We start from the raw sequence: 13673 nt of genomic DNA on the forward strand, positions 1-13673 counted from the left end.
AATTACCAAACATGGTAAGAAATAAAAACAAGTGACTGGTAAATTTTTAAGCCTAATAAATTATAAGATCCTCCCTAATATCAAAGCTTCTCTCTAATGTTTTTTACATATTGAAGAGTTGAACCATTTGTAATTGGACCAGATTAAGCATAATAATTTATTGCATCCACACATGTTCAACTGGTTTAAGATATTTTCCTTAATATTCACTTTGGCATCTTAAGCTATTTTAGTTACAATACCCTCTATCCTATAAAACTCAGTACAGTTCCAAGAAGAAATACGTTCTGGAAGATTTCACAGGGCCATCAGTGACCTGGAGTCAAGTTCAACCAAACATTTCTTGTACTGTTCCAACTGGTCTGCAGTAATGCAGTAAACTGGGTCACGTTGAGTTGTAACTAATTACACCTACTCAAATAGCTCATTCCAACCAGTTACTAGACCATTTGACTCTTTGGAACATTTTTATATGTGAGTACAAAGTGTTCTATAAGTGTTCTGGGGGATTTAATAAGTTTAATTTTGGGGTAAACCAGACTTCAATGGCCTCTGTGAAACAACATGAGCAACAGCATCTCCATCCACATTGTTCCTTTATGTTTGGCTAGTCCCTTACCAATCCCATATCCTTTACTTGGCTGTGTTGTCACCTCCCCTCCCTCCATACTTAGCATGGAGCCCAGTCTCCTATACTACTTTAGTTATCTGAGCTATATTCACAAAAGACCTGAAAATTTTTCTCAAAGCATCACATAGAGCAATGAAGAGAAACTGGACCCTCAGCCATGTGTTCATTGCAGGCTGTCATAGACTGGAGCAGTGCAGGAGAATCTGGCAGAATACTAGGACTACAAGACTTGCAGGAAGGGTAGGGACACGGGTCGTGCTGGGAGGGCCTAACAGGGCTGGTAGGCTCCCTAATTGGCTCTGTGTGGCTCCCAGAAGCGGACGGCATGTCCGTGCAGCCCCTAGGTGGAGGCATGATTGGGGGGCTCTGTGCACTGCCCCCACCCTGAGCACCTGCACCACAGCTCCCATTGGCTGGGAACCACAGCCAGTGGGAGCTGTGGGGGCAGTGCCTGTAGGTGGATGCAGTGCGCAGAGCCGCCTGGCTGCACCTCTGCCTAGGAACATGTTGCCACTTCCAGGGAACCCTCTACCCCCCTGCCCCGAGGTAAGCACCAACCAGAGCCCTCACCCCCTCCTGCACCTCAACTCCCTGTCTTAGCCCTGAGCCCCCTCCCACACCTAAACTCCTGCTGCTGCTGGGGTGGGAGAGGTGCAATGGCCCAAGATTGTCCCAGCAGCGGTCAGTGCGGCTGGCCCAGGGGCTGCCCAAGAGGCCCCCAGGCCAGTCACACTGGCCACTGCAGAAGTCCTGGAAAGTCACAGAATCCGTGACTTCCATGACAGACTCACAGCTTTACTTATAGTACAATTCATCTGAATTGAGGATCTGAGTATTTTTTATAAAAGTGGTTAAGACTCCCATTTTACAGATGGGAATCCAAGAAACAAAAATTGCCTTATTCACCCAAAACTGAACAGTAAGTGGCATAGCTGGAAGTAGACTCTAAGTCCAACTCCAAACCCCTTTTTCTAGATTACATCACTTCCCAAATTTCAGCTGGCAACTTAATAATGCATTCTCTGTAGTCAAGGCTGAAAAATCATTTCCATTACAATTTCATTTGCACATGCTTGTGATTTTTCAAGACATTCACCTTTAGGACTGAAGTTTTCCACATGGTCTCTTGCCTGCAAATGAAAAATCTATCCAATGTTTATTGTACTTTCACTTGCCTTGAAATAGAAACACTATGATAAGTAGATCAAAGAGGTTTGTTTGTTTTTCCTCTCTTATAAACCACATGCACAGCAGCACACATCATTTGAGCAAGTCGGTAATCGGACATAACATTTTTCACAGAAAAAACACCAATTCATCTAAACCAAAACTGTTAAGAGTGATACCCCAAAATAGCCAATATCCCAATGGTTAGGGCACTAACTTGGGATGTGGGAGACCCAGATTCAAAGTCCCTTCTCTGTCACATCAAAGATGAGCACCCTATTGGTTATTCTGATGACCTATTACCATGAGGCTATTGGTTATTCTGGGGTGGGTGTCTAATTTTTTCCTGCAACCAATTCAAAAGGTCTCTCCTTTCATCAGTATGCAGAACAGGAACATGTTTGAAATCTCAAAACTTTTTGCAGGATAGGAAAAGCCATTTTCTGTTCAGCTTCTCCCATCATAGCACTGGATCAAAAGCAAGCTTGCTGAAGCTCTGCACTACGGTTTCTAAACCCATAAGCACAATGGATTTGAGGAAAACAAGAAGAAAGCGACTCCTCCACAGAGAATTGAGATATTGGAAATGGGAAGTAGCACACAAAGAAGTACGGAATGTGGGTTGACCTAGTAGGAGCAGCACTGCTGCTATTATGAACTTCTATTAAGGTAATGTGACAAAGTCAGATCTGACAGCTATAAGAGAGTGGTTGAAGGCCTTAAAATGATGAAGGCCCTTTCCTCTCAGAGACACCTGAGTCAATTAAAGGCTAACAGTGACCTTTAAACACCCCTCTTCTGTTGAGATACAGGGAGGAGGGATGAGAAACAAACTACAACAGGATTAGTGGCAAAATGGAGAAAAGGCTTCTCTTGGGAGGAACGCTGCTATCCTCCCTGTAGGGGAAATAGCCGGCAACCAGAAACCAGCATAAGGCAAAACCCCGGAGAGTGGGCAGGGTATCTCCTTTTGTGTGTTGAGAGTTTTTGTTTTGCTTAAGAGAGCTACTTGTGTCTACCCTGAGGCTCACCTTGTAAATATTGAAAAAATAAATCACAGAGAAGAATTAAAAACCTCTGGAGTAAGACTGATTCACTCCGGGCCCCCACTGTCTGAGGGAGAAACGCTGAGGTGGCAAAGGACATACCTTGCCACAGTGGTATCAGTCAAATTAGATATGAAAGTACCACATAATATGGCAACAGGAAAAGAGCTAGTGCTACTCTGAGCTGCATCCACAGAAGTATTTCACAGAGCTAGGTGGTGGATATATACATTCTAGTATGACTGCAGCTAGACAATCAGTTCTGGGCACCTCAGTACTAAGGAGAAGATGACAAACTGGAGGAACTGTCTTGCAGTAAAAAACTGAAATATTTTAATATGTATAGCTCCACTAGAGCAGGAAAGGGATAACACAAACATCTGCAAATACATAAAAAAAAAATGTGAACACCAGAAAAATGTAATATGGTAGAAGATATAATTAGGAATAAAGGAAGCTAAAAATGACCTACCCTACAAAGAAAAAAGAATTGGGTTTGTGCATATTGACTTTGCGATGTAAACACCTTTCAGAAAACAGCTCCTCATTTTTTAGAAATGAACATTCTACCTACCCTGGAAGATTATGGTACTAGGAGGTTGGTGCCAAACATATAGGAAAGCAATATCTGATTGAGGAGAAGAGTTTGACAGACTTTCACTATGTGCTCTGTGTAAAAATGAAGAGGTCTACTGAAGAAAAAAAATCCTTTAAGACAGACACCTAAAAAGGTAACAGGGTAACTCAAGGAATTCATAATGATCAACGTTACACTTTACAAAAAGACCCTGGAAAATGGTGTCTCCTCTGATGAGCTCCAAACAATTCCTAGGCCTAGCTGAGGCAGACTGTCTGAATGACTCAATGTGGGGTTAGGGTATGAAAAAAGTTGAAAGCCTATACTGACCAACTTGGGAGATATGTTCAGGGCAGGTTAATTCAGCTGATTAATTCAGGTTAATTCACTAAGTCCAGACTTCATCAGCTGGAGAGAAGGTCACAAGAACATAGCACCTCTGAAGGTAAAGTGACGCAAAGGAGGTAATGGGGAAGGTCTTAAATGATATTTCTTGTATCTTGTGGTCTTCTGTTTTCTCCGATAATACTCTAGCAAATACCTATGGTTTCTCAAACTTCCTTAAGTTTTCCACAAGCCACATGAAGTGTCTAGACAACATACTATTAAGGGTTTACACTTTTTACAAGAGAGTTTACTAAAGCAGTCTTTAGTAGATCATGTGTAACATCCGCTATCATATACAGCAGACCTAAGTGAACAATATGAAATTTTTATCCACACTTCTAAATTCTATCTGAAAATTCTAGCTCTTCATTATTTGTGGCAGTCATTCTGGTAAGAATCTTTACAATAAAGGTGTCATCAGCTTAGCAGGAAATCCAATTTTATCAGAATGTCAATCTTAATCCACACCAGGTGTTACAGAAAATCACAAAACACTGCAAAAGTTTGCAATTATACATAGTTTAATGTAACAGAATTTGGTATTATGTATCATCTTTCACATTCTCCCCCACCCATTCTCAAAGCACGTTACAGTAGGCATTAAACATTGGTATTATAGTGACTGTGGAATGTGGCAGCAATAGCTAAACAGACTGTACAGTCTTCCTAGATATTTGAGATCTGGAACATTGTTCAGGATAGTTTTATCACCACTTGATCTTTCCAACAACAGACACGGGATCTTTAAGGGTGGACAATCAGAAAGGAAAGGATATAGTGTATTGCAGTCACCGTTTGCATTAGGTAAGAGCTCAGTTTCTAGAGCGAGCTGTGACTCTGCCGAAGAGTAAGTGTGCTCAGATTTAGCCTGTATAAAACTGCATTACAACAAAATGGATCATGCATCCTAGTGTTTTAAAGTGCTTTTCTAGTGTCCCAAATAACTTTGCAAGAATGCACCATATGGCCTATATAATCCACATTATTCTACCATAGCTGACATAGATCAGTTGCTTATTATTTATATTCTATTTTGTGCTTCTATATATTTCTGTTGTACAATAGCCCCAAGACCTTGGAATACTGAAGGGAGAAGAGAGGTAGGGTTCTAAAAACAAGTTATGCTCCACTTTCTGAAGTACGAACTTACTATTTTGTTCTTGTGGAGAACGATGAGGGTAAGTCAGCAAGTTGATAGCATTAGCAGTTTAGAGTACTAGCAAGGTAAGTTTCAGAAAGCTGATTTGGATTGATATTTAAATTAAAATGAAGTTAGATTTTTATGTCCAGAAAAGATACAGCTTGTGGAGACAGGCGGGGGGGTGGGGGGGGAGAGGAGAGGAGAAAGAGTGGCTAAAATATAGGAATACAACTGCTAGTAGAGTCAGTGTAAGCTGGGATACAAGAAATAAATATAGCTGAAAACTGCTCAGTGACTGTTAATCTTCTAACTACAAAGTCAATTTTGTTCTTGACTATATTTCATGCTCCACCTCTTTTGAACTGCTCCTCTCTTTTATGAGGTGGTTCTGGAATTCCTATTCTTTCCCTTTATTTTATTTACATCTGCCACTTTAAATGCCCTGCATGATAGCAACCCTTCCTTTGGTTCAGAAGGGCTTGATGTGGTTCAATAAATAACCCAAAACTTCCTCTTCAACAGATAGGGGGAAGGAATCAATGAATTTTTCACTTCATCCAATAAATGAGAGCCCAATTCCACAGTACTCCTATTTCCTTCTGGCCCAAAGAGCAAGAGACGGATTTTGGTCCTAAAGTTGATGTCACTAGGCTACTGGTACAACTATCATACTTTTGTCCATCTCCTCTCTGTTTGCTTGAGTCATACTCATTTCTTATCCCCCCACCCCTTTCATGGCCTCTGTAGATTCTCATCCTACATCTGTGCAGCCTTTGCACAAAGCATATAACTGATGGAGAAAATCTGACCTGTTCTTGGTCACTTTCCCTCTGCTGCTCCAGCAGCAGCACAAACACCATAAACTTCTTCATAGCAATTCTTGAAATACTGGAGGATGAAGAAATGCAAGATGCCCATACTGACTATAAACGGAGTAACCTTAGGACTTCATCATTGCTCTATGCTTGTGATTTGAATATCTGATTTGTGTACCGTATTTACACAATAACCATATGGTTTCTGCTGTTCTCATACAATTATTACAGATGTTTACCCTTCCTTGAAAAAGGAAATTAAATTAATGATCTGACTTAAAAGTATAAAAGCAGGAGAATCACAGCCAACAGTAAAAATAGTAAGAGACTCAGTTAATATAAGCAGTATTATCTAGTTAAGGACAGTAAGCACAAGAGCTGTTCAAAATATTTCACATGAACAATATTTAAAATTATAGAGAAAGAAAAACATTTTCCAAGAGAGTTTCTGAAATTCACTTCAGGTGAATAAAGCAGTTTGTAAAAATATCACTTACACTTGGGCCCTAAATGATTTTTTGAAAGTCTTGCTCTCTACCTCAAAACTTCAGGCCTTGTCTTCCCTAGGAAAAGAAACATGTTCTTTACGTGTGATAACAAACAGGAGGCAAAATCCCAATGAAAAAAATCAAGCAGTTGTTTTAATGTGAGTTGGCAGGCTGAGGTAAAAACCATAGGCTCCACCACTCCCCCATTAACTTTTACCTGCCAACATGTGGGAAAACTACAAACTGCCTTGTCCTCACTAGGCTTTTACCTCATGTTAGTTACCTTGCATTAACTAGTATGCGGCAAGACCCCCATTTCTTGTAGTGAAGTATCTTACCTGTTTCACTAAAACCTACATGTTACTACACAACTAGGCCTTATGAAAGCCTGTGGATCCTCAAAGAATACCCCATACACCCCCAGAGATCACTTCCCTTAAGATCAAACATCAAGGCTCAATTGGTAGCACTCTTGCCTTTGAGACAGAAGATCAAGGAATCAAGCTCAGTATTAAGACAGTTCAGGGTTACAATTCCAACCTTCAAATAAAACATCTCATATCCCGGAGGGATTATGAAACAGATTTAACATTCCATGGCACTTAAAATAGAATCAAACTGAGTATCTTAACACTGACACTCACAAAGTTAGTTCTAATGTCCAAGCTATTACAAAGAATATAATATGATCTACATTTATTTGCCAATACTACATTGTCTGTACTTAATTCCTTGCTTTACACAGCTAACTGGGGTACCAGAGTATGGAGACACTGTCTAACTTCAAATTATATTCTAAGAATTACTAAAACTTGAGCAACTACATTTTGATGTAGGCATAAAGGCCTACTTAAAAACTTCTTGTCACAACATATCTATAAAGCAGCAAGAGATTATTGCAGACAAGTTAAACTCACTCTCTTTTAACCTAATATTGTTATAATAGGCAACATTACCATAAAATTAGATTAGAGGAAAAAAAACTCTTCATTTTAACTTCTTGTATTGGCAAAACTTTGTTTACAGTGAATTTCATTATTTTGCCCTGTAAGCTTATTCTTTTGTTTGTACTGATATTTAAACACAACAAACTGGGGAGAAAAAAAAAACAAAAAAAACTTAAAACTAGAAAAATGAAAATGTAAAACCCCAAATGTGCAAGGGGGATTAAGGAAGTACCCAAAACCACTTCTGACTTTGTTTTTTAAAACTGAACTTCAAGTTGACAGAGTCCCATTAAGTATCCAAGTTTGAAAATGCTCACCTAATGTCAATCAACATAGACTTGGACTTGCTGCTATCTAGATGAAGTCAGGTTATCACCTGATTCAAGATTCCATTTTGTGCTAATTTAACATTTTTATACTCTGCACAAAGAGATGAACTGTTCACAAGTAATATGATACAGATTTGCCTCCATGTGACCAATCAATAAGACCTCAGTGATGCTGAAAACATGTACATGAAGTACATTAAAGTTTGTGGAATCAATTCTGTCTGTGAAAGACAGCTAATATGTGAATATTATAAATATACACATTAATGAACTGTATATAAACTAAGCCACTATATAATTTTGATCTGAGTACTGAACTGTTGGCCTCGGGCAAACTAACACCTCTGCATTTTAGACAAATTATGAATCTGCAAAGGTGCAGAGTGGGAGCTAAATTGAACAAAGACTGGTGGTCACTATGCATATGATTTTGGAAAGATGTTTAAAGAGCAGATGGCCTAATGTTCACATAAGTTATACAAAGCTCGAGAAAACAAGACACGTGCCAGACTAAACTATTTTTGAGAAAGTGATACAACATATAATTTACCACCTTATTTCCAAAATGGTGCGCTTTGACAGAAGACAAAACATGTTATTTAATGTCTGGTTGAGAGCGGGTCATGGGTGACCTAAGGGCTAGCTGGCTGAGGGAGGGCAACCCACACAAGACAATTAGTGTTGACAGGTTAGGGAAACCAGAAAGATGGAAGTTCCCTTGACTGAGAGAAGAGATGTTAGTCTGTATTCGCAAAAAGAAAAGGAGTACTTGTGGCACCTTAGAGACTAACCAATTTATTTGAGCGTAAGATTTCGTGATCTACAGCAAGTGTAGCTCATGAAAGCTTATGCTCAAATAAATTGGTTAGTCTCTAAGGTGCCACAAGTACTCCTTTTCTTTTTGAGAGAAGAGAGTTTAGTGTTTGAAACTGAAGGTCTCCAGCTGCTCCTAGATAACCATCTCCAAAGAGTGTTGAAATGACAGCAAAGGTATGTAGAGAACCAACCCACCTAAAAGGTGTTTGACCTTTGACTGTTTTCAACCGTGGTCTGCAAAACAGTACTGTTTAACCTATTTGTTGAGTCCTTGCTAAACACATTCAGAAATTTGCTTGAAGCAACCAAAAGCCATTGAAAGAAATGTTAATGCCACTAAAAGTAACTCAACATCTTGGCTTTCTCTACAACTTTTGCCCTCCAGTTTTTGTTCTCGTCACCTTTGTATGTAAAATTCTTCTAAATTTTACATACCACAACCACAGCAATCTTTAAAAGCCATTTTAAAGTGAATCAAAAATACAATACACACACAAACATACATCATGACTATACCAATTAGGTTTTATAGAGTACTATAATAAAAAAAAATTACTCAAGACAAAAGTCTAACTCACTTCTGTTCTCTAGTTTCAAAATATATGACTTTTGTTTCCATACCCATTTGTCTGATAAGATTGCCAAACAACAGTTTTAACCCTAAGGAACACATCCTAGATCAGTGGTTTTCAACCTTTTTTAGTTTGCAGACCCCTAAAAAAAATTCAAATGGAGGTACGGAGACCTCTGGAAAACAGACAGTCTGCGGACCCACATTGAAAACCACTGTCCTAGATAAAGCATTTTCTTTTAACTGCTTCCTCACTCCTTAAAGCATAAACATCTCAAATCCTCTAAAGATACAAAAGTAAGGAACAAAGCATGAGCCCAGAAAATCACTTTTCTATGTATTTAGGAAAAGCAATAAAGCATGATGAGAATTAAATATATGCTATAGAATGGTGAGATTAGAAATAGTGATTACTTGTGGACAGAATTGTTCTGACGCCCATACATCATAAACTGTAGTTTTAAGATGTACTTTCAGCTCAAATTAATTTAGTTCAGCTTAACACTTTAGAGATGGCTACATAAAATAAGTTTTCTCAAAAGCATAGCTTGTCTATAATATACTTGAACATTTAGTGAAAGACAGCGTAGGATGGCATTTAATCATAGATGAAAACGGAGAAAGGTTCTCAGCTAAAATTCCAGGTGGAACCTCATGAAGTATGACTTTGGGTAAGTCAACCTTCTTGTACCTTACTCAAACTATTAGTTGAACTGGATAAAACCAAGACCTCATGAAAAGCTAGATACTGCATTTGGAATAATTCTTAAAGGAGAAAAATGACAGTTTGGCCAAAGAAACTAAGTAAAATGCCATTTTATGTATAATCTGCAGGTGATTTTGCTTCCAAAGTCAGACATGTTATTGTATTTATGACAAACAAAAATTCTAGTCTCATTAAAAGTAACAAAGGAAAGTGAGGAAATAAAAATTATAGGGAGACACTCTTCTTAGTGGACTCAATTGCAAAGAGCAGAAAATCACATACAAAACAAAGGCATAACAGTGCAAGTATGCCACTAAAACCAGAATTTTTCCTGGATTAAAAAAAAAGAATTTTTAGAATTGGCTTTCCTAAATATCTTCTGTGAAAGATGACTAAACACTCAAATGGCTATTTAAACAAAAACTACCATTCTACCCTATTAAATACATTTTAAAAATATAAGTAAATTTATTATTTATGAAAGGAACCAATAATCCTAACACATTGTAACATGGTTATTTAACCAATTATATCCCACCACCTTAATTAGTTTACACCCAGCAAAATTAATTATACAGCAGACTGAAACAATCACAGAACCAGACAGAGATTATACAAACAAACAATAGAGAAATGGGGACTACAGTAATAGAACACCACAGAAATGAGGATTTCACATCCCAGCTATTGATAAGTGAGTTCTTGCCAGACAGGATGCTATCAAACTAAGTTTCCTTTTACACCTTCTAGGCACTTCCCTTTCTCTGGAGGCGATAGGCATTATCAGGACAGGATTGTATTCCTAACAGCCCAATAGCATCTTATTTCAATGTGACTAGTTTGGAACGTGAGGATGTGACCAGTGTAGTGTGGTCAGTTCTGTGCAATTTTCTCGTTTCAGTTCTGCTAATGTACCTTCCTGACCTGCACCATCCTTTTGAGTCGGACTCTCCTCCTAAAGAGACTGAATATGTTGTGGTTTTATGAAGGAGTGTTACAAGAACCTAAATTTTAGGCCACTTAACTCATTTTAATTGACATCTAACCAGTGATAAGCTGCCAAAATCTTAACTGGTTCCCTCCTCACCCCACGAGGGGGGTCATTGCCCACCCCGCCCCCTGGGACTCCTGCCCCATCCAACCCCCCGCGTTCCTTGATGCCCCCCCCCCCAGGACCCCTACCCCATCCACCCCCCCTCCCCTGTCTGCCCCCAGAACCGGGCAGGAAGGTCTTGCGGGCCACAATAGTGGGTGCCCACTCCACCCCTAAGAGCCAGAGGGACCTCCCGGGGGGGCGAGGTGGGGAGTCCCAGCAGTGCTTACCTGGGGCAGCTCCCAGGAAACATCTGGCAGGTCCCTCTGGCTCCTAGGGGCGGGGGAGCGGCCGCTCCCCCCACTGATCACATCAAAAGTGGCGCCTTAGGCACCGATTCCGTGGGTGCTCTGGGGCTGGAGCACCCACAGGGAAAATTTGGTGGGTGCAGAGCACCCACCGGCAGCTCCCTGCCCCGCGCCCGACCCCAGCTCACCTCACCTCCGCCTCCTCCCCTGAACGCGCCGCCCTGCACTGCTTCTCCGCGCTCCTCCCCCCAGCTTCCTGCGAATCAGCTGTTTGGCGGGAAGCCTGGGAGGGCTGAGAAGCAGGCGGCGGCTTCACACTCAGGCTGAGGGCGGTGGAGGTGAGCTGGGGTGAGGAGCGGTCCCCCTGCGCGCGCCCCCTCCCTTCTGGGTTACCTGCTGCAGCGTGGGCGGCCCTCCTCACGCCCCCTCGCCCCAGCTCACCTCCGCCTCCCTGGGCCTGAGTGCGAAGCTGCCGCCTGCTTCTCAGCCCGCCCCAGCTTCCTGTGCGAACAGCTGATTCGCAGGAAGTGGGGGGTAAAGGGGGGCGCGGCGGAGAAGCAGAGCGAGGCAGCGCATTCAGGGGAAGAGGCGGAGCGGAGGTGAGCTGGGGGTGGGGAGCTGCCGGTGGGTACCCTGCACCCACCAAATTTTCCCCTTGGTTGCTCCAGCCCTGGAACACCCATGGAATCAGGGCCTAAGGGACCACTTTTGGCCAGCTAAATTTAGACGCCCTTTTAGAACCGGTTGTTCCTCGTGGGGAATTTTAAATTTAACAACCGGTTCTAGTGAACCGGCTCCAGCTCACCACTGCATCTAACCCTTTAATTTTCTCTCTAAAAGCCTGGCACAATAACCATTAATACCCCTCCAGAACATCACACTTAGATTGTAAGCTCTGTGCAGCAGAGATCATCTTTTTATTCTGTGTTTGCACTGTGCCCAGCACAATGTGGTCCTAGCCCACCACTAGGGCTTTAACATTTTACTGAAATGCAAATAATAAATAATAATACAGATAAAAAACGTGAATAAAATTGTTCCACAAGCTGGCAGGGGCTGACTGCTGCAGAACACGTAAGTGCCTGAGGAAATGGGAAAAGCCAGAAGGTGTTGCTCAAACAACCTATTCAGCACCATTTGCTAATAATGAGCTGTACTGACCGATTTCCGGGGCAAACTCCACCTCCTGGCCAGAAGTGTCACAGATGTTCATGTAAGTAGGAGACCACAACTTAATGGGGTAAAATAGAACCACACAAGAACCATCTTGGTCCCACCAATATCTTGGTCATCAATTACTTAATGTGACTAGGTACTCCCAGTCTCAAAGGTCACAGCAATGATGGCCAGTTGAAGGAATGAGATAAGAAGATATTGTTTGGAACTGCAAAATCCTCATAATGAAAGAAGACTGCTCCAAGATAGACAAAAGTGCTTTTAATAGACAATGGCTTAATATTATGAGAACCCAAGTAAATATTGAGTAAGGTACCAATTTAAACCTTTGAAACATTGAGAAGGTGTGACTATTATACAAACTAGGAACTTCAAATCAGCCAAAGATGGTATTGCTACATAGGAAGTATATTCAGCAGCTGGAAAGAAAGGAGTGAAAATTGTCCACTCTGAAAGACTAAGGTCATGTACTATGGCTCTACAGCTGCATAGTTGCAGCTATGTCACTGTAGCACCATAGTACAGATGATTCCTACATGGACAGAAGAGGGTTTTTCCATCAATGTAGGTAATCCACTTCCCCAACCTAGCCATATCCACACTGGGTGGTAGGTCAACTTAACTACAGCACTGAGTGGTGTAAATTTTTCACACCCTTGAGCAACATAGCTAGGTCAAACTAAATTTTAAGTGTTGATCACATCTAGGAAGCCATACTGATTGGCTTTCCGTTAAGTCTCCTCTAGTCTCTATCTGGAAATATGGAAGCTCAGTAAAGGGGCAGCATACAGTATAGGAAATGAGGGAGGAGGCTAGGTGAGGGAAAGTATTAACAAGCCTACCAAAAAAAAAAAAAAAAAAAAAACACCTTACACCACACCTACCAAGGAACTGCCAGCCTCATAAAAAGAACTGGGGAAAAATAAGTTACTGCACATGCCATTATTCAAATATTGGTAACAGTATTTCTAACACAACCAGGAGTCCTTGTTCATAGTACAGAACAAAGCTCTGATGGTTCTCCTTTAGGAGAAGATGATGTAAGTAAACTTTTTCATATTGTTTAAATTTAAAAGATTCAGATGGATTATGTACAAGACGTAAAAATATTTGTTGAATTATTTTAAAATGTGAATTCCAAGTTTCATATTAGAGTGAACTTCAAAGATTTTTTCAAGGGTTCATAATACAAATTCTGATATAACTTCAACTATTTGCAGCACCTTTACAATTTACATTTACCTATGAACATTAAAGTGCATGGATTCTTTGAATAGGAATCGAGGAGTCTGTCCAAAGCTTATCCAAAGAATATTTTAAATGGTATCGTACAAGGTCATGCCTATTGTCAGCTGCCCACATCATACGTGTCCTGAAATTTACAATATCAGAAAGTATTCGGTATAAAACTAAGTCAGACTTAATGAACATAGAGCTTTACACTTAATTTTTTAACAGAAGGATATTAGTTTTTAATATTGATATTGAATATTTTACACACTTTTCTACAAACCAATAAGTCAAAGATTGGTTAC

The 13673-nt window shown here is 40.5% G+C and overlaps 1 protein-coding gene and 1 long non-coding RNA gene across 4 annotated transcripts in view; one reads left to right on the forward strand and one right to left on the reverse strand.

The window, feature by feature from the left end:
• The window catches only part of LOC119567156, a 32265-nt gene extending 21531 nt beyond the window's left edge, over positions 1 to 10734 (forward strand). The window contains exon 3 of the long non-coding RNA XR_005226971.1: positions 10523 to 10734. This is a non-coding gene — a long non-coding RNA (uncharacterized LOC119567156). The remainder of the gene's footprint in view (positions 1 to 10522) is intronic.
• GSPT1 (G1 to S phase transition 1) overlaps positions 1 to 13673 on the reverse strand; it is a 40219-nt gene that overhangs the window by 24272 nt on the left and 2274 nt on the right. The gene's annotated exons all lie outside the window — the stretch shown is intronic.

Source organism: Chelonia mydas, chromosome 10 (genome assembly GCF_015237465.2).
Source record: "Chelonia mydas isolate rCheMyd1 chromosome 10, rCheMyd1.pri.v2, whole genome shotgun sequence".
Taxonomy (NCBI): Eukaryota; Metazoa; Chordata; order Testudines; family Cheloniidae; genus Chelonia; species Chelonia mydas.